Here is a 22,319-nt window from a genome sequence, read left to right as displayed (position 1 = left end):
CTAACTAAGCGTAATTTTGTCTTCAAGGAGTTTGTGTACATCATCCTCATCCTAAGGGACCAGACCAATAACATCGGGTTGTTTAGGAAATAATAATAACACATTAAAAAAACTAGGAGATGAATAGAAATGAATAAATAGAGATACATTACAGCATATTTAGTTATGGCGGCATCGCCACGTCACAGCAAAAAGGTCCATAGTTTTCAATCCAGTCTGAGGCCTTTCTGTAGCTTACAGGTTCTCTCCGGGTACTCCAACTTTATTCCACCACACTGTTAAAAAAAACATCTTAAAAAAACGGTAATATTCCGGCAGCTGGGGCGCCAAAATACGACCGTAAAATAACAGAAAATAACTGTCCCATAAAAATACGGTTATTTTCAGTAATGAAAATAGAATTTGTTGCGCTAATTTTACATGGGATTCTGCCTTTTCCAAGTGCTTTTAGACATTAAATTAGGAACATTTTAACGTGATCAAACAATGAAATTACCTATAAACAAGGTCAATGAATGTGGCAATATGAATCATAATACGTATATGTACAGAAATATACAGTTAACAGTTGGTTTAAATAATAATGGATTGCATGCCCTGGGACAGACTGACAGAGGTGAGGCTGCCATATCGCACCATCGGCCCCTCTGGCCATCACCAGTAGGCGGTAGGTGAAGAGTCTTGACCACGGACACAATACCGAGAGTGTCAGAGCCGGGGCTCGAACCGGCAACCTTCTGATCACAAGGAGAACTGCCAACTCTTGAGCTACAAACGCCCTAAATAGCAAAGATAATAATACTTATGTGATGTAACACAAGCTTATAGGAATCATGTTATATACTTTTCCATAGCATTACATTTGAATTCAATGTTGTGAATACTTTGAGATTTATATTAATTGCAATTCCTACCTCTACATTTATTTTTTAAAATATATAATTAGCACAGCGTGTCCGTGCAATGTTTTATATGTTTTTTTTTTAGTTTTCATTCCTATTAATTATATTTTCACTTGTTACCTCTGAATTATTGAATCAGACCTAGATGACATGAAATTTTCAGCAAAATTATGATTCAAATACTCCTTTAATTATTGATTATTCTCATTAATTTTCAACCATTTTATATATTTTTCCATAGTATTACATTTGGATTTAACAGATCCTTCTCTCACATAACAGACAAATATTTGTGAAATTATGATACATTTGTGAATGTATTTTTACAATCTAAATATGCATATGTACAAAAAAATATATTTAAAAAACAAGTAAATTGTGTTTTACTATATTTACAGTGATGTTATGTTACCTTCGACATGTAAAATCACAGTCTACTTATTGATATTCTAGAAAGACAGTACAAAACTGTAAAGATACTTTGACATTACTATTTTTTGGAACAGTGCATCCAAAGACATGGATTGGGTTAGGATAATTGGTGTAAGTGTGTGTTTTAGTGGTTATCTTTGTGTTAGCCCTGCTGAGCCGTACAGAGAGTGCATAGAGCATCTCTTGACTTGCGACAGCTGGGATAGGTTTCAGCCTATCTGTGACCCTGATCAACAAAACACTTCCAACTTCCACTCATTGAATATTTTCTCTTTTTTGGACTATGTGTAAACTCTAGAGTTGGTTGGTGACTGTACATCCAAGTTATTTTTTAGATATTTACATCAAAACGTTCAAAAGGCACCATTGATTGAGAGGTCCAGTTCCAGGAAACAGCTAGCATATCCACCTGTCACTCAAAGCAGCAGTAGGTCTATTGTTAAGACTTAAGAATGACTGAGTTACATCAAAATGTGTACAGTTGTTTTGCTGAGAAAAAACAGAAATGATAAATAGCAAAACCAATTTTGTACCGCTTCATAAACCTGTTTATTTTCCTATAAATTGGGGTGTTTTAACATAAGATTTTGGGGGAATTAAGTCATTTGTTGAGTTAGCCTCTAGTGTCCACCTAAGGAAATGCAAATGTTCAGACTTACACCGTGTCTTCATTTTTCAGCCGTGGAGTTTGACCCTTGATTTGTACACAGGCAAATTTGTAACATGTTAAAGTTTAAATTTGAAGTTTAAATTTTTACTTAATATTAAAGCAGAAAATAAATAATAAAACCAGCGATTTGATAACCTTGTAAATGATGACACACAGCTGCTCTACTTACTGTAACAGGATTGGTGATTACCAAAGACATTTTTTATGTTTATTTTCTGCTTCACAAAGAAAACAGAAGAAATAGTAAAAACACATTTATTTGTATTCCTGGAGAGAAAAATTAGTCCAGTGTGCTGGCTCAAACTGGTGCATAAAACATGACTTCACTTTGTTATTTGCCCGATACATAACTATGTCAGTTTTAGTTTTAAGCACAATTCCTAATATTTTTTGTTTTTATGACAGGTGATGTAATAACTTCTTTAAACCACGTGTATGTTTTATGTCACGCAACAACATTTTTGTTGAGGATATTAGGGAGAAATAGGTCTCTACTTTCCCCTCCTTGAATCGCTACCTTATCGTGGTGGAGGGGTTTGTGTGTCCCAGGGATCCCAGGGGCTATGTTGTCTGGGGACTTTTGCCCCCTGGTAGGGTCTCCCATGGCAAATTGGCCCTGGGTGAGGGACCAGACAAAGAGCGATTCATAAGACCCTTATGAAAAGGACACCGAGGGAACAGTTTACCCTGCCCGGGATAGGGTTACCGGGGCCCCGCCCTGGAGCCAGGCCCGGGGAGGGTGCCCGAGGGCGAGCGTCTGGTGGCCGGGCCTTAGTCCATGGGGTCCGGCCGGGCACAGCCCGAAGAGGAGACATGGGCCCATCCTCCCGCAGGCCCACCACCCGCAGGAGGCGCCATAGGGGTCGGGTGCATTGTGTGCCGGGTGGCGGCCAGGAGCGGAGGCCCTGGCGGACTGACCCCCGGCTGCCAAGACTGGCAATAGGGACATGGAATGTCACCTCTCTGGTGGGGAAGGAGCCTGAGTTAGTGCGTGAGGTTGAGAGGTACCGGCTAGATATAGTCGGGCTCACCTCTACACATGGCTTGGGCTCTGGAACCAGTCTCCTGGAGAGGGGCTGGACTCTGTCTCAGTCTGGAGTTGCCCCTGGTGAGAGGCGGCGGGCTGGGGTGGGTATCCTAATATCCCCTCGGCTTGCTGCCGGTACGTTGGGGTTTTTCCCGGTGGACGAGAGGGTTTGTTCCCTGCGCCTTAGGGTCGGGGAACGGGTCCTGACTGTCATCTGCGCTTATGCGCCAAGTGGCAGTTCAGAGTACCCAGCCTTCTTAGAGTCCCTGGGGGGGGGGTGCTGGAGGGTGCTCCACCTGGAGACTCTGTTGTCCTGCTGGGAGACTTCAATGCTCACGTGGGTAACGACAGCGAGACCTGGAGGGGCGTGATTGGGAGGAACGGCCTCCCTGATCTGAACCCGAGCGGTGCTCTGTTATTGGACTTCTGTGCTAACCACAGTTTGGCCATAACGAACACCCTGTTCGAACATAAGAGTGTCCATAAGTGCACGTGGCACCAGGACGCTCTAGGCCGTAGGTCGATGATCGATTTTGTAATCGTATCAGCAGACCTGCGACCATATGTTCTGGACACTCGGGTAAAGAGAGGGGCTGAGCTGTCAACTGATCACCACCTGGTGGTGAGTTGGATCAGGTGGCGGGGGAGGACGCTGGACAGACCTGGTGCACCTAAACGCGTAGTGAGGGTGTGCTGAGCCGGAAAAGGGTGGAGTGCCCACTCCGGGTCGGGGATGAGTTCCTGCCACAAGTGGAGGAGTTCAAGTATCTCGGGGTCTTGTTCGCGAGTGATGGGAGAAGGGAGCCGGAGATCGACAGACGGATTGGGGCTGCAGCTGCAGTAATGCGGACGCTGCACCGGCCCGTCGTGGTGAAGAGGGAGCTGAGTGTAAAAGCGAAGCTCTCAATTTACCGGTCGATCTACGTCCCTACCCTCACCTATGGCCACGAGCTGTGGGTAGTGACCGAAAGAACGAGATCGCGGATACAAGCGGCAGAAATGAGCTTCCTCCGAAGGGTGGCTGGCCTCTTCCTTAGAGATAGGGTGAGAAGTTCGGCCATCCGGGAGGGGCTCAGAGTAGAGCAGCTGCTGCTCCACATCGAAAGGAGCCAGCTGAGGTGGTTCGGGCACCTGACAAGGATGCCCCCTGGGCGCCTCCTGGGTGAGGTGTTCCGGGCATGTCCCACCGGGAGGAGGCCCCGGGGCAGACCCAGGACACGCTGGAGAGATTATATCTCTCGGCTGGCCTGGGAACGCCTTGGTATTCCCCCGGATAAGCTGGAGGAGGTGGCTGGGGAGAGGGAGGTCTGGGCCTCTTTGCTTAGGCTGCTGCCCCCGCGACCCGGCCCCGGACAAAGCGGATGAAGATGGATGGATGGATGGAGGTCTCTACTTATTTTAAGTTAAAACAATTACATGTCCGCAAAATTAAAGATTTTATAACACAATTGAGAGCTGTAGCAAAATTATGACTATACTGTGTGTGTGTTTTTTTCCTTTGTATGACTAAGCACTAGTCATACATCACAAGAAGTCCCTTTTGTTCAGCATCATCACTGTAAAGCAGTCTGTAAATTTTTAATCAGAACAGTGGCAACACACATCTCCTGCAGGTCCCACAGGCCCCCCACGTGACATGAAAACTGTGTAATAATTATCCTGGACGGCAGTGAAATCATCAAATATGCACAAAGTTGGGTGATTTGGAAGAGTGACATGGATGGAGAGGCAGAGAAGTAGAAAAGGAGTCAGTAGAGAAAAGAGAGGCCGATGAAAAAGAGGAAAAGCACGAGTGAGGACAGGAGGTGAGAGGAAGAAAGGGTTGAGTGAAAGTAGAATCTATTGAAGAGGAATTATGTGAAAGTGGAGGAGAAGTAGATGAGGCACAGAGTGAAAAGTAACCTTGAGATATTTTCAGAAATGTCTCTCAGACATTTTTCTGTGATGTCGTAAAAGATCTTCATCTGACCTGCACGAATTATCCACTATTGCAGCAGGAGAGGAAGTTTCCATCCTCTCCTCTGTGTTAATGTTAGTTCACATTTGCTCATTATTATTATTATTATTAATGTTGTAATATTATTTCGTTATTGCACCAACAACAATTCAATTTATTTATTTCAATTCAAGTTTATTTATCACAAATCACAACAACAGTAGCTTCAAGGGACTTTATATTGTAAGGTAGACACTTTATGAAGGGAGCACTCTTTAATCAAAGCATCAATTAAACTTGGGGGTCAATTAAGCGGCAGTATCAGTTTCAAGTTCCAAGGAGAAGAAACAACACAGTTTTCATCCAGGTCATGGAACACTGGACCAGCTCTTTACCTCTTTGTGGACTTGGAGAAGGCAGTAGACCTTGTCCCTTGGAGTATCTATGAGAGGTACTTCGAGGTGTCTGGTTCTTATGCAACCATTGCAAGAGCTTGCTTCGCATTGCCAACAATAACTCGGACTTGTTCCAGTGAGTTTTGGATTCGGCCATGGCTGCCCTTTCTCACCGATTCTGACCATAATTTTTATGGACAGAATTTTTAGGCATATCAATTTGGCACAAATCTTCCACTTGGGTGGTCTCAGAATTGCGTCTCTGTTTTTCACAGATGATGTGGTTCTGTTGGCTTCACTAGGTGATAGCCTCCAGCTTGCACTGGAATATTTCATAGCCAAATTTCAAGCAGTGGGAATGAGAATCAGCATCTCAGCCAGGAAAGGGTGGCGTGCAATACATTGTCTTTTATATTTTTTTTGTTATTTTTGGGAGAACAGCTGTTACAAGTCACTCCCTAGCTTTGTTGTTTCATTATGGATAATTTCCAGAACAGTTTTCTATTTGTGGATGTGAATGTAGTACTGGTGGTGAGAAGCGAGTGGGACAGTTTGTAAAAATTCTTAAATTTGTAGTTGAAAAAAAGAACAGACATGCTAGTCGTTCACCGAGTGGGCATCCTCCAAGCTTGGAAAATATCCCCTTTCAACAGAAAACTGCTAAAAACTGCTGCATAATAAACCGCAATGATGCTGCTTCACAAAAAAGTCTAGCTGGTGTGACACAATTCAATTAAATTTTATTTATATAGCACCAAATCACAACAACAGTCGCCTCAAGGCGCTTCATATTGTACAGTAGATCGTACAATAATACATACAGAGAAAACCCAACAATCATATGACCCCCTATGAGCAAGCACTTTGGCGACAGTGGGAAGGAAAAACTCCCTTTTAACAGAAAGAAACCTCCGGCAGAATCAGGCTCAGGGAGGGGCGGGGCCATCTGCTGCGACCGGTTGGGGTCAGAGAAGGAAAATAGGATGAAAGACATGCTGTGGAAGAGAGACAGAGATTAATAACAGATATGATTCAATGCAGAGAGGTCTATTAATACATAGTGAGTGAGAAAGGTGACTGGAAAGGAAAAACTCAATGCATCATGGGAATCCCCCGGCAGCCTACATTTATTGCAGCATAACTAAGGGAGGATTCAGGGTCACCTGGTCCAGCCCTAACTATATGCTTTAGCAAAAAGGAAAGTTTCAGCCTAATCTTAAAAGTAGAGATAGTGTCTCCTGAATCCAAACTGGAAGCTGGTTCCATAATGTGCAAAACAGAGTGAGTGAAGTGAAGGTAAGCAACGTTTTTCCGATGTCTTGTCAATGAGAAAGCTACATTAAGGTTACCAAATCCCTCTGAGAGACGTGAACCGTAGTGATAAGTGACTGAAAAATGACCTCTTCCCAATGAGAACCTACCACTAGCCACATAGTGGCTATACATTGCTGCATCGGTTTCTGTCAGTGTTTGTATGGATAGCATATAGGCATATATGGGAATGATATTTGGGGATTCTAAACATCATGTTACTTTGGACCCCTGACTTCACTTTTACAATTCACATCTGCCAATTCAGTTTAATTCAGTTTTATTTATATGGCTCAAAATCGCCAACACTGGTTGCCTCAAGGTGCTTTTTATTGTGAGGTAAAGACCCTATAATAATACAAAGAAAAAGATTATGTTAAATACATTAAAATGGGATTGAACAGAGCAAATAACAAAAACTTGCAGTTTGCAATTTGTTTTACAGCCTTATAAAAGGAAACAAAATTAATGTATATAAAATACAAAACTGTTCCATTAAAAGTAAACACTACCCCAGAGTGAGCGGCCTTGTGTAAGGTTTGCACTCTTGGAGTGCTTCTTGTTTATAATGGAGCAACAAGCTATGCCAGAGGCTGCGTTTGGGGAAGGCCTCATTGAGGATTGGCAATAGCTCCTGGGCCTGGTAGATCCCCCTGAAGCCTTTGAGAGAGGTTGGATGCGGTCCAAGAGGACCTCCTATGTCCCAATCCTAACCTCTTTTCCTTGACCACAAGAACATAATCCATACTCATGTAAGTTTTGTTCTACAGTGAAATTCCTTCAGGGAGCATACATTTACAGTACTTCCGGTGGAAATTAGAGTCTGGGTGCTTTTCTTGCTGTCCCTGCTTTGCTTTTGTGTTGTCTGTCCTTAAGATTGTTTGAAACTCCATCCATCCATCCATTCGCTTCCACTTATCCTTTTCAGGGTCGCGGGGGGCGCTGGAGCCTATCCCAGCTGTCATAGGGCGAAAGGCGGGGTACACCCTGGACAGGTCGCCAGTCTGTCGCAGGGCTAACACATAGGGACAGACAACCATTCACACTCAGATTCACACCTAGTGGCAACTTGGATTATTCAATTAACCTAACCCCACAAGCTGCATGTCTTTGGACGGTGGGAGGAAGCCGGAGTACCTGGAGAGAACCCATGCAAACACGGGGAGAACATGCAAACTCCACACAGAAAGACCCCGGCCTGATGGTGGAATTGAACTCAGGACCTTCTTGCTGTGCGGCAACAGTGCTAACCACCGTGCCACCGTGCTGCCTAAGTTTGAAACTCCCCATACATAAATATGACTTGTATTAACCTGACTGGAATCCAGATATTAGTTGTGAAGCTGCTACATGGAGGGTGAAACACAATCCTACTTTGGGATCCCCGTCAGTCTTATCTGACAGGCTTATTCCGGACACAATCATGAGCAATGTCCTAAATTACATGATCTTGATTAGTTTTTTTGCACAGTTAATTCTCCAAGAAAGCCTGTTCTTAAGCGCAGTGCGTTTGTTTTTGTTTGGAGTGTGCTAGGGCATCAGCGAACAGTCCTGATCACCAATAGCAAACACTTCTCCTGTTGAAAAATATCAACAACAGGTAATTGATGGGACAGTGGTTTCATCACAGCCTTCTGGGTAACATGCCACCCTTTGCTTCATGGAAAATTAAACAGCAGTGCTGATGAATGCATTTATGGAAAGGGATGAATTCAGCACATGCAATCTTATTTAAACAAAATAGGATGACAAACACGCACATAATTAACACAGACAGATGTCTGCAGGCGGACAGGGAAAACACAACATGAAAACGCATGAGGATGGAGAGCTGAAAGTAGTGTAAGGAGCGAGTTTGGGATAGGATGGAGGAAGAAAGCTAAATGACAGAAAGGAGGCACTAAGGAAATTGAGCACAGAATGGAGAGAAGAGGTAAGGTGGAAAGGGAGCGAGGGCACTGAAGAGAAGGTGAAGAGAGTTACTGTAATACTGAGTTCTACAGCTTCCCAGACATGTAGACAAATAAAACAGCAGAAGAAGACAGTGATGGCTTTAGGTTACCGACACAAAATGTGTGTGTATACTAATCTTCATAAAACCTGTGGCTTTGACAAAGTGGAACACTTTGAACACAGACCCCACACTGAGTGTATTTGTGTTGACATAATGTCTCTGCTGATTGTGGTCTTGAGAGACAAGTGAAAAGAATGCATGTTTAGTGTGTAAGGTTGTGCAGTTTACAAAGAGCATACCTCCATTATTTCCTGTAAAATACATGCTATTAAGGACTATAAAAGGTAATATGTGTATGCATTCATGGAAAATAACAGCAGAGAATCAAATTTGACCCAGCTGTGGCTTTAATGTTTGTCTTTATGAAGACAGGTTATAGATGGCTAGATAGTGAAGGCACACAACAACCTGTGCTTGTTTTGGTTTGGGGGTTTTTTGTTTGTTTTTTTTGATTGAGTGCCATTTAGACTGTACAGGTCAGCGTGGACCTCAATGGATATGCCTCCTCAAACCATAACTGAGCCAACAATTAAACCTGTCATGCTAAACAAGGCAGCACAACGTTCTCCACTGCTTCTGCAGACCCTTTCACGTCTGTCACGTGTGCTCAGAGGGAACCTGGCAATTTTGATATTCTATGGCAAATGCCAATCAGGCTCCATGGTGCAAGGCAGTAAGCACAAGGCCCACCAGAGGATGTTGGTCTTTTTTGGTCACAGACATTCACACCAGTGACCTGCTGGAGGTAATTTTGTACCTCTGGCAGTGCTCATGCTGTTTTCTCCTTGCACAAAACAGCAGGTACCAGTCCTGCTGATGAGTTAAGGACCTTCTACAGCCCTGTCAAGCTCTGCTAGAGTAACTGCATGTCTCCTGGAGTCTAATCCATGCTCTTGAGACTGTGCTGGGAGACACAGCAAACCTACCAGTATTGACACTGACCTTAGCAGAATGCAACACTTGTGAGAAAACACTCAGAAAAGATGATGAGGGGAAAAAAGTCAGCATCCTCCACCTGTAAAACCATTCCTGTTTTGGGGGTTGTCTCTGCTGCTTCTCCTACTGCACCTGTTGTTAATTTCATTTACACCACAGCAGCAGAAACTGATTAAAATCCTCCCCTGATACATAACTGACCAGATCAATATGCTAAAATGATAAATGATTTGATGCTATACTCTGATTAAACAGTTTCTCTGTAATTTATATGAGCATACCATAAAAATCTTGAACATTGCAAGGTTGGGGGTGTCAGTGAATCAATTTCAATGCATTTTTTGTGTGACAGAACAGCGATTAGTACTATTCAGTATACACTACACTCACTGTGGTGCCATTTGGTTTGGAGGTTCCGTGTCTCATTATGGCTCTAAGGACAAGTCCAGCTGTTGAAAAAGAGAGTACAGATGACTAGATCTGGGTCAGAAATGTCAGATGGCACACATCAAAGTGACTTTGCGCAGTCCTCAGTACCCGATCTGCAGTAGTTTCACCTGCAGGGGCTATGCAAACAGCAGTTTTGATTGCTCATACCCTTCTTCTACACCTTTCCAAAGTAGAGTGTGTGAGGCTCAACAAGCCTCTTGTTAATACTTGACATAGATTATGGAATTAACTGTCTTAGGTAAATTTTATACTGTTGGAGCTTTAGATAGCATAAATTATGAGTAATTGTAAAGTGTCACAATGAATATCAATGTACTGATCACATGACTATGAGTGCCAGTATAGTCGTTGTATTTGATTCCTCTTCATTACTACTCTTCATTACAGGGTGGGCCATTTATATGGATACACCGTAATAACATGGGAATGGTTGGTGATATTAAAGTCCTGTTTGTGGCACATTAGTATATGTGAGGGAGCAAACTCCTCAAGATGGGTGGTGACCATTTAGAAGTCAGCCATCTTGGATACAACTTTTATTTTTTCAATAGGAAGAGAGCCATGTGACACATCAAACTTATTGGTAATGTCACAAGAAAAACAATGGTGTGCTTGGTTTTAACGTAACTTTATTCTTTCATGAGTTATTTACAAGTTTCTCTTTGTTTACAGCCATTGACATGTCGAAGAGGTTAACACGTGAGGAGCGGATCGAAATTGTGTTGATATCTGGTGAACGCAGTAACCGAGTCATTGCAGCAGATTTCAATGCAAGACAACCAACGAGACCACCCATCTCCCATGCTACAGTTAGCAAACTGCTTGCTAAGTTTTGTGAAAATGGTTCAGTGTTGAATTTGCCAAAATGTGGACGCAAGAAAACGGTCACTAATAAAGAAACATCAGTGGCTGTCCTAGCTTCATTCAGCAAGAGCCCACAGCGTAGCACTCGCCGCATGTCACTGGAGAGTGGCATTAGCCGAACATCCCTTCGGCGGTATTTGCTACTCACAAATGGCACCCTTACAAACTCCAGCTTCTGCACCATCTCAACGAAAACAAAAATTGGAACAGGACCCTCAGTTCACGCAGAAGATTTTGTTCAGTGATGAGGCAAACTTTTATGTGAATGGTGAAGTTAACAAACAAAACCACCACTATTGGTCTGACACTAGCCCACATTGGATGGATCCCTCCAAGACTGTTGGAACAACAAAAGTGATGGTTTGGTGTGGTATATGGGGTACAACGATAGTGGGTCCATTCTTCATCAATGGAAATCTCAAGGCCACTGGATATTTGAAATTACTACATGATGATGTGTTTCCCTCTTTATGCACTGAAGCTGGCACGTTCCCTGAGTTTTTCCAGCAAGATGGTGCAGCACCACATTATGGGTGCCAGGTCCGAGCATTCCTAGATGAACAGTTTCCTGGAAAGTGGATTGGTCGTCGTGGGCCAGTTGAATGGCCCCCGAGGTCTCCCGATCTGACCCCCTTAGACTTTTATCTTTGGGGTCGTCTGAAGGCAATTGTCTATGGTGTGAAGATACGAGATGTGCAGCACCTGAAACTACGGATACTGGATGCCTGTGCTGGCCTTTCTCTTGCTGTGTTGCTATCAGCAGACGCGTTACTGTAATCCGATTACTTTTTTCAAGTAACGAGTAAAGTAAGGGATTACTATTGCAAAAACGGTAATTAGATTACCGTTACTTTCCCTTAGGAACGCTGCGTTACTAAAACCGTGATTTTTTTGCGAGAATGTCTCATAACATAACAGTGACGTAAGCAAGTGCGACGTTTGTGACAACAGCTGTCTGCAGATCAACATATATCGAGTGCGGGAGAGAGTATGAGCGTGCAGCGTTTAAAGCGTGGAAGTACTGACCTTCCTTTAAGTTTGATTCCATAAAAAGTGACAAAAACATTAGCGTCCATTGTGCGTGGGAAGAAAACTTCTTTTTACAGCGAAAAAACCCCCCCTAAAATTCCAAGCAAGCACCGAGTGCGCAACGACGTAATGGAAAATTCACAGAGAAACTCGCGGATTCGTCCACTGACCGCCGCGGCACACCTGCACCAGGGTAAACCTCTGCCTACCCTACTCCTGCTTTACAGGTGAAAATAGAGCAAAAGGACCGCTAGTCTTTGATTTTATTTATTTTCTGCTGTGTTTTACTTGCATCTATTTGAAAGAGTGAGTGTAAACACACACGCAAAAAAAATGATGTGCTGGAATGTGCAGAAAATAGGTTTAAATATTAAACAAATTTCTTCCAGTCAGAGAATGTTGCATATAATTAAATTTTTGCTTGATGCACAAAGTTAAAAGGTTAAAACTAATAAAACAAGTTTTAAAAAGAGACTTTTCCATTTGATTACATTTTGTATGATGGATTATGTAGAAAAAGTAGAATTGGGCTGAAAGATCTATCGCTTTATCACCTACTCAGGTTGTAAATCGTGTTTTTAAAAAGTAACTAAGTAACTAAGTAATTAATTACTTTTGAAAATAAGTAATCAGTAAAGTAACGGGATTACTTTTTTGGGGAAGTAATCAGTAATTAGTTACTGATTACTTTTTCAAGTAACTTGACCAACACTGGCTATCAGTGTGTGAAGAGTGGGAGAAGAGGGTTGCATTAACAATCCAACACAATGGGCAGCACATTGAACACATTTTATAAGTGGTCAGAAACTTGTAAATAACTCATGAAAGAATAAAGTTACGTTGAAACCAAGCACACCATTGTTTTTCTTGTGACATTACCAATAAGTTTGATGTGTCACATGGACTCTTCCTATTGAAAAAACAAAAGTTGTATCCAAGATGGCCGACTTCTAAATGGCCACCATGGTCACCACCCATCTTGAGGAGTTTGCCCCCTCACATATACTAATGTGCCACAAACAAGACTTTAATATCACCAACCATTCCCATGTTATTACGGTGGATCTATATAAATGGCCCACCCTGTACTTATTATGGCAGATGGCAGGGATTCTTTATGAAGGTTACTGTAAAATGCATTACTGTCCTCTCTTCTCAGATTGTTGCACAACTGTGCAGACATAGAAGAAAGCTTTACCTTTAAAGCTTGCTGCACCCTCATTCTTGGTACAGCTTCATGTTTTAGTTTCATTTTTAAAGTTGCTATGGTACTGTTTACTGACTGTGAAGTCAGTGAGTAAGCGGTTTGAATTTGCCACCCTTTATGTCAATACATCAGAAGTCTTTGGTGTGGTAAAGGAAATATGGACAAGAAAATATTTATTTAACTTTATTTTTTTCACACCATTCTAAACACAATAATTTCAATTTTTAAAATTAACAATTATGGGAAGGGCAGGCTATGACTGGAGTGTGGCCTCGCACGTCACCAAATGAGTCAAGATGGGTGAAAACCTCTTTGGTCTGAACGGTAGTGTTCATAGCACATGAATGATGTACTCCATAAGGAAAAAGTCAAAGACTGGGAAGTCTAAGGGTTTAAAATAAAGACAGTAGGTACTTTGGAGCTTAAAGAGGAAGCAGCAAAATAACTGAGTAAGACATGTTTGCTTAGCCAAACCAAGATGAGTGGAAGTGAAGGCTTCCTTGATAAGGAATGTATTTAAAGGTTTAGAGCAGATAAGATGTTAAAGGTTTCAGTCCCTTTGCAGACCGTTTGTACAACAAGGAAATACTACTCTGTCAAGCTAAAAGTAAGGACCAGTAGCACTGTTCTTTGGGATAGTGTTGATTTCAAGTCCAAGCTCATTAACGCTGTAGAATTACACAGTTTTTGGAGGGGTTTAGAGCTTCAGGCAGAGAAGAGGAGGTAAGCGACTTGCAGTTGGCGTGTACTGCACTTTGCTCACAAGCAAACTGCAATTAAAAGTTATTGGTGAGATTCCAATTTGTCATGCCTGCAGGGGTTAGCTGAGGAATTCAGGGTATACAGTTAAGTTGTGTTTTTTGTTGTCAGAGTATTGAACTGTGGATTTTGGTTTGCTGCGTTCACACTGAAAGATTGAAAGATAGCTGTTGCATTTATTAACTTGTATGATCACCAAATGACACACGGCTGCAAGCCAAATGGGAAATTCAGGAAGGCTGTACAAGATTCCCCAATGAGTAGAATAAGCACAACAAGCATAACTGGCAGCATGCTCAGCCAGAAGGTTCCACACATGGAAAGCACATGCTAACTATGTTTGTCCTGCTGTGATACCCAAAGATATCAGCAAATGAACCACTTCTTAAATTCTTCTGGGAAGATTACTAAACCTTTGGGAATCAAGAGCACTGGGAGGTAGAAGCGATTGGATGGCACTGATTACCACCTGATGAAGTTAGCCAATAGAACAGAAAGCAGGGCATGGAGCTAAGGACCTGCCTTTTGTTCACTCATGCCATTTCCACCTTAATCCAAATACAAGACAGAGGCACTGAAATTTAGTTTGAGATGCTCACAGCATTTAAAGATATTCATTTGTTTTTACAGAAATATAAAAAGAAAATCTTGGGAAATACACTTGCACCATAAAAGCACACATAAAAAATACTTATATAACAATAAATAAGTATATAAGAATCTAAATATATGTACCACAAATTTACCTTTCATATTAATTCACCTTTACATCATCATGGTCTGCCGTCTTTTTTTCCATCTTTAGTAATTGTAGACTTAACAACTTGAAAATCCAAACTTATAAAGCAAGCTTTAGTTTTTTAGTTCTTAAAGAAATACCATGATGATGATAATACGAGCAGAACACAACATCTTGCTCTGAGAGAGACAGAAGCAGGCAAAGTGAAGTGAATGAGGAATGTGAACACCAGGGAAGAAGAAGGGATTGTCAGTGATTCCAGACGACAGAGGCAGAAGGTGAGACAAAAACTAAAGTAAATAAAGCTGAGAAGAAAACAACAGTGATAGTAGAGTTTAATGCTTAATGTCGCAATATAAAAGCTTTGTTCTGCTTTAAATGTAGGTCATTTATTCCTACTATCTGACATAGCCTAGCTTTCCTGAAATGAGATATGGGAGGCACTTCTATTTAAATAGGCTGTCATATTGCACATTAGGAAGAACATGGGATGGATATTGAAAAACAATTATGACTGGAGACTTTTAATGGGGCTGTTTAGCTGTTCTTAGGACTATACTCTTCTGGAAAGAGACCTTTGATATTGTGCCTGGAATCTGCTAGAGTCAATCTTCTACTTTTGGGGTAAAGTTCCTAATGCTCCTGTTACCACTGGGAATACCTTGGACTTTACCTCCCACATCAGCTTCAATTGTTCCTTCAGCTCCTGGCACTTCTCAGTTTTGTCTTGCTCCCTTTTCCAGATGTTTCTGTCTACTGGGATTGCCACGTCTGTCAGAACTGTGGTCTTCTGCTCCTTGTCAGCCACCACAGTGTCTTGTTAGTTTGCCTGCACCTGCTTGTCTGTCTGGAACTTGAGGTCCCACAGGACCTTACCCCTGTCTTCTCAACCACCATTGGCGGTGGTTGAGAAGCCACTCCCATATAGAGTTGGGAACTTCAAATCCATATGTGGCACACATGTTCCTGTACACTATTAAAGCCACTTAGATGGGCCTTTCAATGCATGTAGCCCCAGCTTGGATCTTACATCTTGCTGTTATGTCTGTATCCAGGGCACATTTGCATCTTTCCTTTGTCATCTTGTTACTCCACTCCTAAATTTATATCCATAATAACTGTTAGTGAAAAAGCTGGCTATGGGGATTAAGGGCTAAGCAGCAGGGACAAATCAGCATTTGATGCTGATTTGATGCTGACAAATCAGCATTTGATGCTGATTTGTGTGATTGCCTTGGAGTTGGCATCCAATATTGTCTTCTCCACTGAATTCCTGATGAAGACAATTAGTCCGCTATTAGCCTTGTACTGTATCAAGCACTCCAGTATCCGCGTGTGGGAATTGAGTTGTAGGCTTTCATGTAGTTAACCTAGAGTTAACCTAGAGAGTCCTTGTCAACACGTAGCTGGTTCTTTGGTCCTCTGGTAATATTTCCAATGCCCTTTTCATCATGTGTTGACTCGCATACCTACTCAGCTTGGTTGGTGTGATGCCTGACAAAATTTTCCATGTCTAAATTCTTTCATATTTGATAAAATGATCAGCGTTGCTGCTTTACCAGGTGCAAAAATTAAGTTTAACATCCAGGCATCCATGAAAACAGAATTTATTACATTTAACAGAGTTAGAAGTTAGCAGGAAGTTAGCTTGCTAGTTTCCACCTAAACATGATAGACCATGTTCTGACAGAGAGATTTCTGAAAAAAATTAAAAAGTCTGCTATCACTTCCAACATAAAGGAAGACAGAAAACTAAACAGTAGTGACATTTGTAGGGTTGCTGAAGTTGGACTAGCTGGTATATAATGATGTGCTACGTGATCGCTAGCGGCACAGCTATGTTAGCATAACAAATACAGTGAAGCTGGAGGATTAATGCTAACTTTCCACTCGATAAAAGTTAACGTGAGGGTTCCCAATGCTTGTAAACGGACCAAACTTTAGTCAGGAGAACAACTGAGATAATCCATCCACAATACGAGGTTAGTCATTAATATACTGCAACAACATGGGAATAGAGCAGCTGTGAGAGAATTTAACATTAATGAATCAATGGTACGTAAGTGGAGGAAGCAAGAAGAATGAGTTGAATAAAGTCTGACTTATCTAAGTGTTTTGTTTCGCTTAATGCGCCTTATAATCCGGTGCGCATTATGGTCCAAAAAATAACAACTATATACAGCTATATAGCAGTACAGGTTCAAGGGTTCAAGGTTCAAGGTTCTTTATTTGTCACATGCATAGTTATACAAGTATAACACACAGTGAAATGTAGCCTGACACGCTCCTCGACATGTGCAAAAAATTGGGGGGGGGGGGGGGGGGGGGGGGGGTGTAGAGGAAAAACATTATATATATATATATATATATATATATATGTAGTATATACATTGGGTGAATGTGCAGCAGTAGCAGCAAGCAGGTGAATTCTGTACATTAATATGAATAGACATCTGACTATTTTACAGGATAGACAATATAAACATATTTAAAATTAAAGGAGTTGAAATGTACATTGTGCCTTGGTTTAGTGTCTGGAAGAGTCCTGACTCAGTCAATTATAGATGATGTGAGAGGGCGGGTGTGTGTGTTTAGGGCCCGGATGGCTTGGGGATAGAAGCTCCTCTTGAGTCTCTCTGTCCTTGCCCGGAAGATGTGGAGCCTTCGACCAGATTGCAGAAGTTGGAACAGTTTGTTGCCAGGATGGGACGGGTCCTTCAGTATCTCCGCTGCTCTAGTCCGGCATCTCCTGGTGTAGGTGTCCTGAAGCGGGGGGAGAGCAATCCTGCAGCAGCGTTCTGCTGTACGGATCACTCTCTGGAGAGCTTTTTGGTCCTTCACACAGCTGTTCCCAAACCACGATGTCATGTTCTGTGTGAGGATGCTCTCCACAGCGCCTGTATAGAAAATCCTGAGGATCTTTGGAGAGACCCTGAACTTCCTCAGTTGTCGTAGGTGATACAGGTGCTGCCTAGCCTTTTTGGTCTGGACCTGAATGTGGGCAGCCCATGTCAGGTCTGAGGAGATGTGGACACCAAGATACTTGAAGGACTGCACCCTCTCCACTGGAGCTCCATTGATGATAATGGGCTTGTAGTCTCTGTGCTGACTCCTTCTGAAGTCCACCACCAGCTCCTTGGTCTTGCTGACGTTCAGCTGGAGGTGGTTGTCCTGGCACCACGATGCCAGATTCTTCACTTCATCCATGTAGGCCGTCTCATCGTTGTTGGAGATGGCACCCAACACCACTGTGTCGTCAGCAAACTTCACAATGGTGTTGGAGCCATGGGTGGCCATGTTACACCCCTGAAAACAGGGGGAAAAGAATCACGAGAGTGATTATGACTTGCGTCTCTCATGCAGTAGTTTATTGCAGTCAAAATGAGCAGAAACGTTTCACATTCTGTACTGCTAAATGTCACATGGTGGAAGAAAAACACCAAACAATAAACCGAAACACCAAAGTGCTTATCATACATATACTTGAGCAGGCCTCCTGATAAAATGGCTGACAACCGCGGCGTTCTTAGCTCCTGCCGTTATCACAATGGCCATTACACAGTACAAAACACAGCTCAAAACCGCCACGTATATGTGCACAAAACTGCAATGTAATGCTTCTAACGCTTACAAAACAATGAAGGATTACCTCTTAAATATCTTAACAGTGTACACATTGGAAATATATCAACTTTTAAACACTTTTACCTGAAAACAGGGGGAAAAGAATCACGAGAGTGATTATGACTTGCGTCTCTCATGCAGTAGTTTATTGCAGTGAGGAGAACGCGCGAAAGCCCCCTAGTGGAGAATAGAGACACTACTAATCGAGCCCAGAAAAGGCTTACTAGCCGATCACTGATGTATAGATTGTAGTTCTCTTAAGTAACATGAAAGCCATTAATATAACATGAAAAATAATAAACTCTTAACCACTTTCTTACCATATTTACATTATTTTCATCCTTATATCAACAGATATGAATTAGTATTAACTGAACAGTTTTATATGCAGTAGTCCTTCAACCTGTCACACTCTCCCCCACTCAAAAAATGTCGTCCCGACATTATACCAACAAGATGCTTTTCAGTCTATATTCTCTTGTAGTCAGGACATCAACAGTAGAGTGAACCAATGTCCTCAATTCTGTAGGTTTAACACCTGTTTCACCACAGTCCATCACTGGTGACTGAAGACAAAGTCTATAACCAGTCCATATGTGAGTCTTCACAAAGTCTATTGTCTATGGTTATAATCCACAGATGGGGAAAAGTTCATGTCTTTTTCTTGATGACAGTCTGTAAGTACAGTTCTCAAGTCATCAGTGAAAAAGTGTCAACTTACATTTGCTGGAGTCCATACAAACCAATGGGCTGGGTGCAGTATGACTGCACAGCTGGAAACCATGGAACCAGGCCCGGGTACACAGGAAGCAGTTGCGGTGCTGGCTGAACACTGTAGCAAGATGGGGTGCCCAGTTGGTCATACGTCATCCGTCTTGGCGGGTGTCTCTCTCGCTGTGGCCGCTGAGGTGTCTCCTCCTCAAGTACAACAGGTGGAGGAGGGGCAGGTATGTCACCTGCAGTGGGCTCTGCCTCCTCACAAGTTGTCTCCACGGCAGCTGGGTCAGGCGCCTCCAGATGGTCTCCAGCAAGAGGCTCTGGTGTTGGTGCAAGAGCAGGGACTGGAGCTGCGGGCTGAGAAGTTGCTGTGAGAAGTTCTTGTTCTGATGGCTGGGACACAGGTTGAGGTGGTGCGTAATGACAGCGGTATTCATCAACACTGCCCTCATCATCAGAGTCTGGCACAACAGCGACGGGTTTATCAGTCTTTTTCTGTTCATGTCTTGTACGATTATCCTTTTCAGGCACTTTTTCAAAAGGTAAGTGGTCACATGACATAAGCAAGTTTCTGTGAAGCACTCTAGAGCGCCCTCTGCCTCTCTCCGGTCTTACCTCATAGATAGGGAGGTCAGGCCCCATTTGTCTGACTACTGTGTGAACAGTGTCCTCCCAATAGTCTCTCAGTTTCCCTGGGCCTCCTCTAGGTGTCAGGTTTTTGACCAGAACTCTCTCGCCAGGTTGTAACACAGAACTCCTTACTTTTGTGTCGTAGTGTCTTTTGCCCTTTTCAGCAGCTTTCTTTGCATTCTCATTTGCTATAGAGTAGGCTTGTTCCATGCTCTTTCTCCATTTTTCAACATAGTCTCTGTGGTCACTAAAATCTGTTTCTGAGTACAGTCCAAAGAGCATATCTACTGGTAGCCTGGGTGACCGTCCAAACAGTAGGTAAAATGGGGAGTAGCCAGTGACTTCACAACGTGTGCAATTATGTGCATACATTAGCTTATTGATAGATTCCTTCCAGTTTGACTTTTGTGTTTCAGTTAGCGTTCTAAGCATTTGCAACAATGTCCTGTTCATACGTTCAACTTGACCGTTCCCCATTGGGTGATAGGGTGTTGTCCTAGAACCGGCCATGGCACACAGTTTCTTGAGCTGACTGAATAGCTGATTTTCAAATTCACCTCCTTGGTCATGGTGAATGCGACAGGGGAAGCCAAACTTTAGGGCATAGTCATTGAATATCAGGTTTGCAGCAGTTTTGCCTGACTTGGAGGTGGTGGCATAGGCTTGGGCAAAACGTGTGAAGTGGTCAGTTATCACTAGTATATATTCATAACCGCCTTTGCATTTTTCAAGATGGAGAAAGTCTATACACACCAGCTCAAAGGGCTGCGTAGTTACAATGTTTGTTAAAGGAGCTCTTGTTTCATGGCTGGGCTTTTTCTGCTTTACACAGGAACAAACGTTGGTCACATAATGCTCGATGTCTGCCTGCATGTGTGGCCAAAAGAAGCGTTCACGTATCAAAGACACTGTGCGATCAACACCTTGATGGCCCATATTATTGTGCAGCTCTTCAAGTACAGTCTTTTTGAACTGATCTGGCAGGACTAGCTGTTTCCGGGCAGAAGTGAGTCTGTACAAGATGCCATTGTTATCTAGTCTTAACTTGCCCCACTCTCTGAACAAACATTTTGTCTTAGGGTCAAATGTTCTTAGCTCTTTGGGCAGTGGTTTTGAATCTGTCTGTTTACACTGTAATACAGGGCTTATAACAGGATCAGACTTTTGCGCTTCATTAAGCTGTTCTTTTGGTATGGGTGTGAATGTTGCTTCTGCTGGCTCACCGTCTGCTGTGACTGACATTGCTGCAGCTGAGAGTGTCCATGCGGCAGGTGTGTCTTTCTGTACCTCAATGGCCTGGATAGCAGCTGCGATAGTGTCCGGTGGCACTTCCTCAGAGCAGTCTCTCATTAAGGTTTCGACATCAAGTGGCATTCTTGATAAAGCATCTGCATCACTGTTTTCCTTCCCTGGTTTGTACTTAATGGTGAAGTGAAAATCAGCGAGCTCAGCAACCCATCTTGATGTGGTGGCATTCAGTTTGGCTGTTGACAGAATGTACGTTAGCGGGTTGTTATCGCTGTAGACAGTAAATGTTGGGGCATAGTACAAATAGTCTCTGAATTTGTCAGTGATAGCCCACTTCAATGCTAAAAATTCTAGTTTTCCTGCATGGAAGTGGTAGTTTTTTTCAGCCGCTGTTAGAGTACGGGAGCCATAAGCAATAACTCGCAGCTTACCATCTTGTCTCTGGTACAACACTGCGCCTAGCCCTTTGTGTGAGGCGTCTGTGTGTACGATGAACGGCTGTGTGAAATCTGGGAACCCCAGCACTGGTGGGTGGAGCAAACAGTCTATTAGTTCCTCAAGCGCACGTTGATGCTGGTCAGTCCACACGATTTGTTTTGAGGAGGGCACAACTTGACTGGCTCTCTTTGGTCTTGCCCTTGTCCCTTTTGTGGTGTCTGAGTTCTCTGTGGTTTTGTCAGCTTTTAACAGTTCATACAAACAACCTGCTTTTCTGGAGAAGTCTTTTATGTATTGTCTGTAGTAGGAGAGAAGGCCTAACATTTTTCTGAGCTGACCAACATTTTGTGGTTTTATACCTTTGAGTGCTTTGACTGCTTCAAAATCTGCAGGATCCACTTTACTGCCCTCTGCAGACACTATTCTGCCCAAATAGCGCACCTCAGACTTAAACATGTCACACTTACTTGGCTTAAGCTTTATACCAAAGCCTCTCAATCTCTGGAGCACTTTTCTCACGTCCTCCAAGTGATCTTTGAACGTTTTGCTGTAAACTAATGTGTCATCCAGATAGGGGATGCAGATGTTGTCGCGCAGCCCATCCAGGCACTCTTCCATACAGCGCTGAAATGCTGCAGGGGCATTCATAAGTCCAAAGGGGATGCGAATCCACTCATATAATCCCCAGGGGGTCACAAAAGCAGTGAGTGGACGACTTTCTTCTGACATGAACCCCTGGTGGTACGCTTTCCCCTGATCTAAAAGCGAAAACCAGGAGTTTCCACCCAAACTGTCCATAATGTCCTGGACGCGTGGGATGGGCTGGCGATCAGGATGGGTTTTCCGATTCAGGTCTCTGTAGTCTATGCACAGTCTTAAAGTACCATCTTTTTTTCTAACACAAACAACTGGTGAGGAGTATGACGAGTCTGACTTCCTGACCCAGCCTTGTGCTATTAAATCATGCAGGTAACTTTTCATCTCTTGGTAG

Source organism: Maylandia zebra, linkage group LG17, assembly GCF_041146795.1.
Source record: "Maylandia zebra isolate NMK-2024a linkage group LG17, Mzebra_GT3a, whole genome shotgun sequence".
Lineage (NCBI taxonomy): Eukaryota > Metazoa > Chordata > Actinopteri > Cichliformes > Cichlidae > Maylandia > Maylandia zebra.
Note: the sequence above shows the minus strand (reverse complement) of the source record.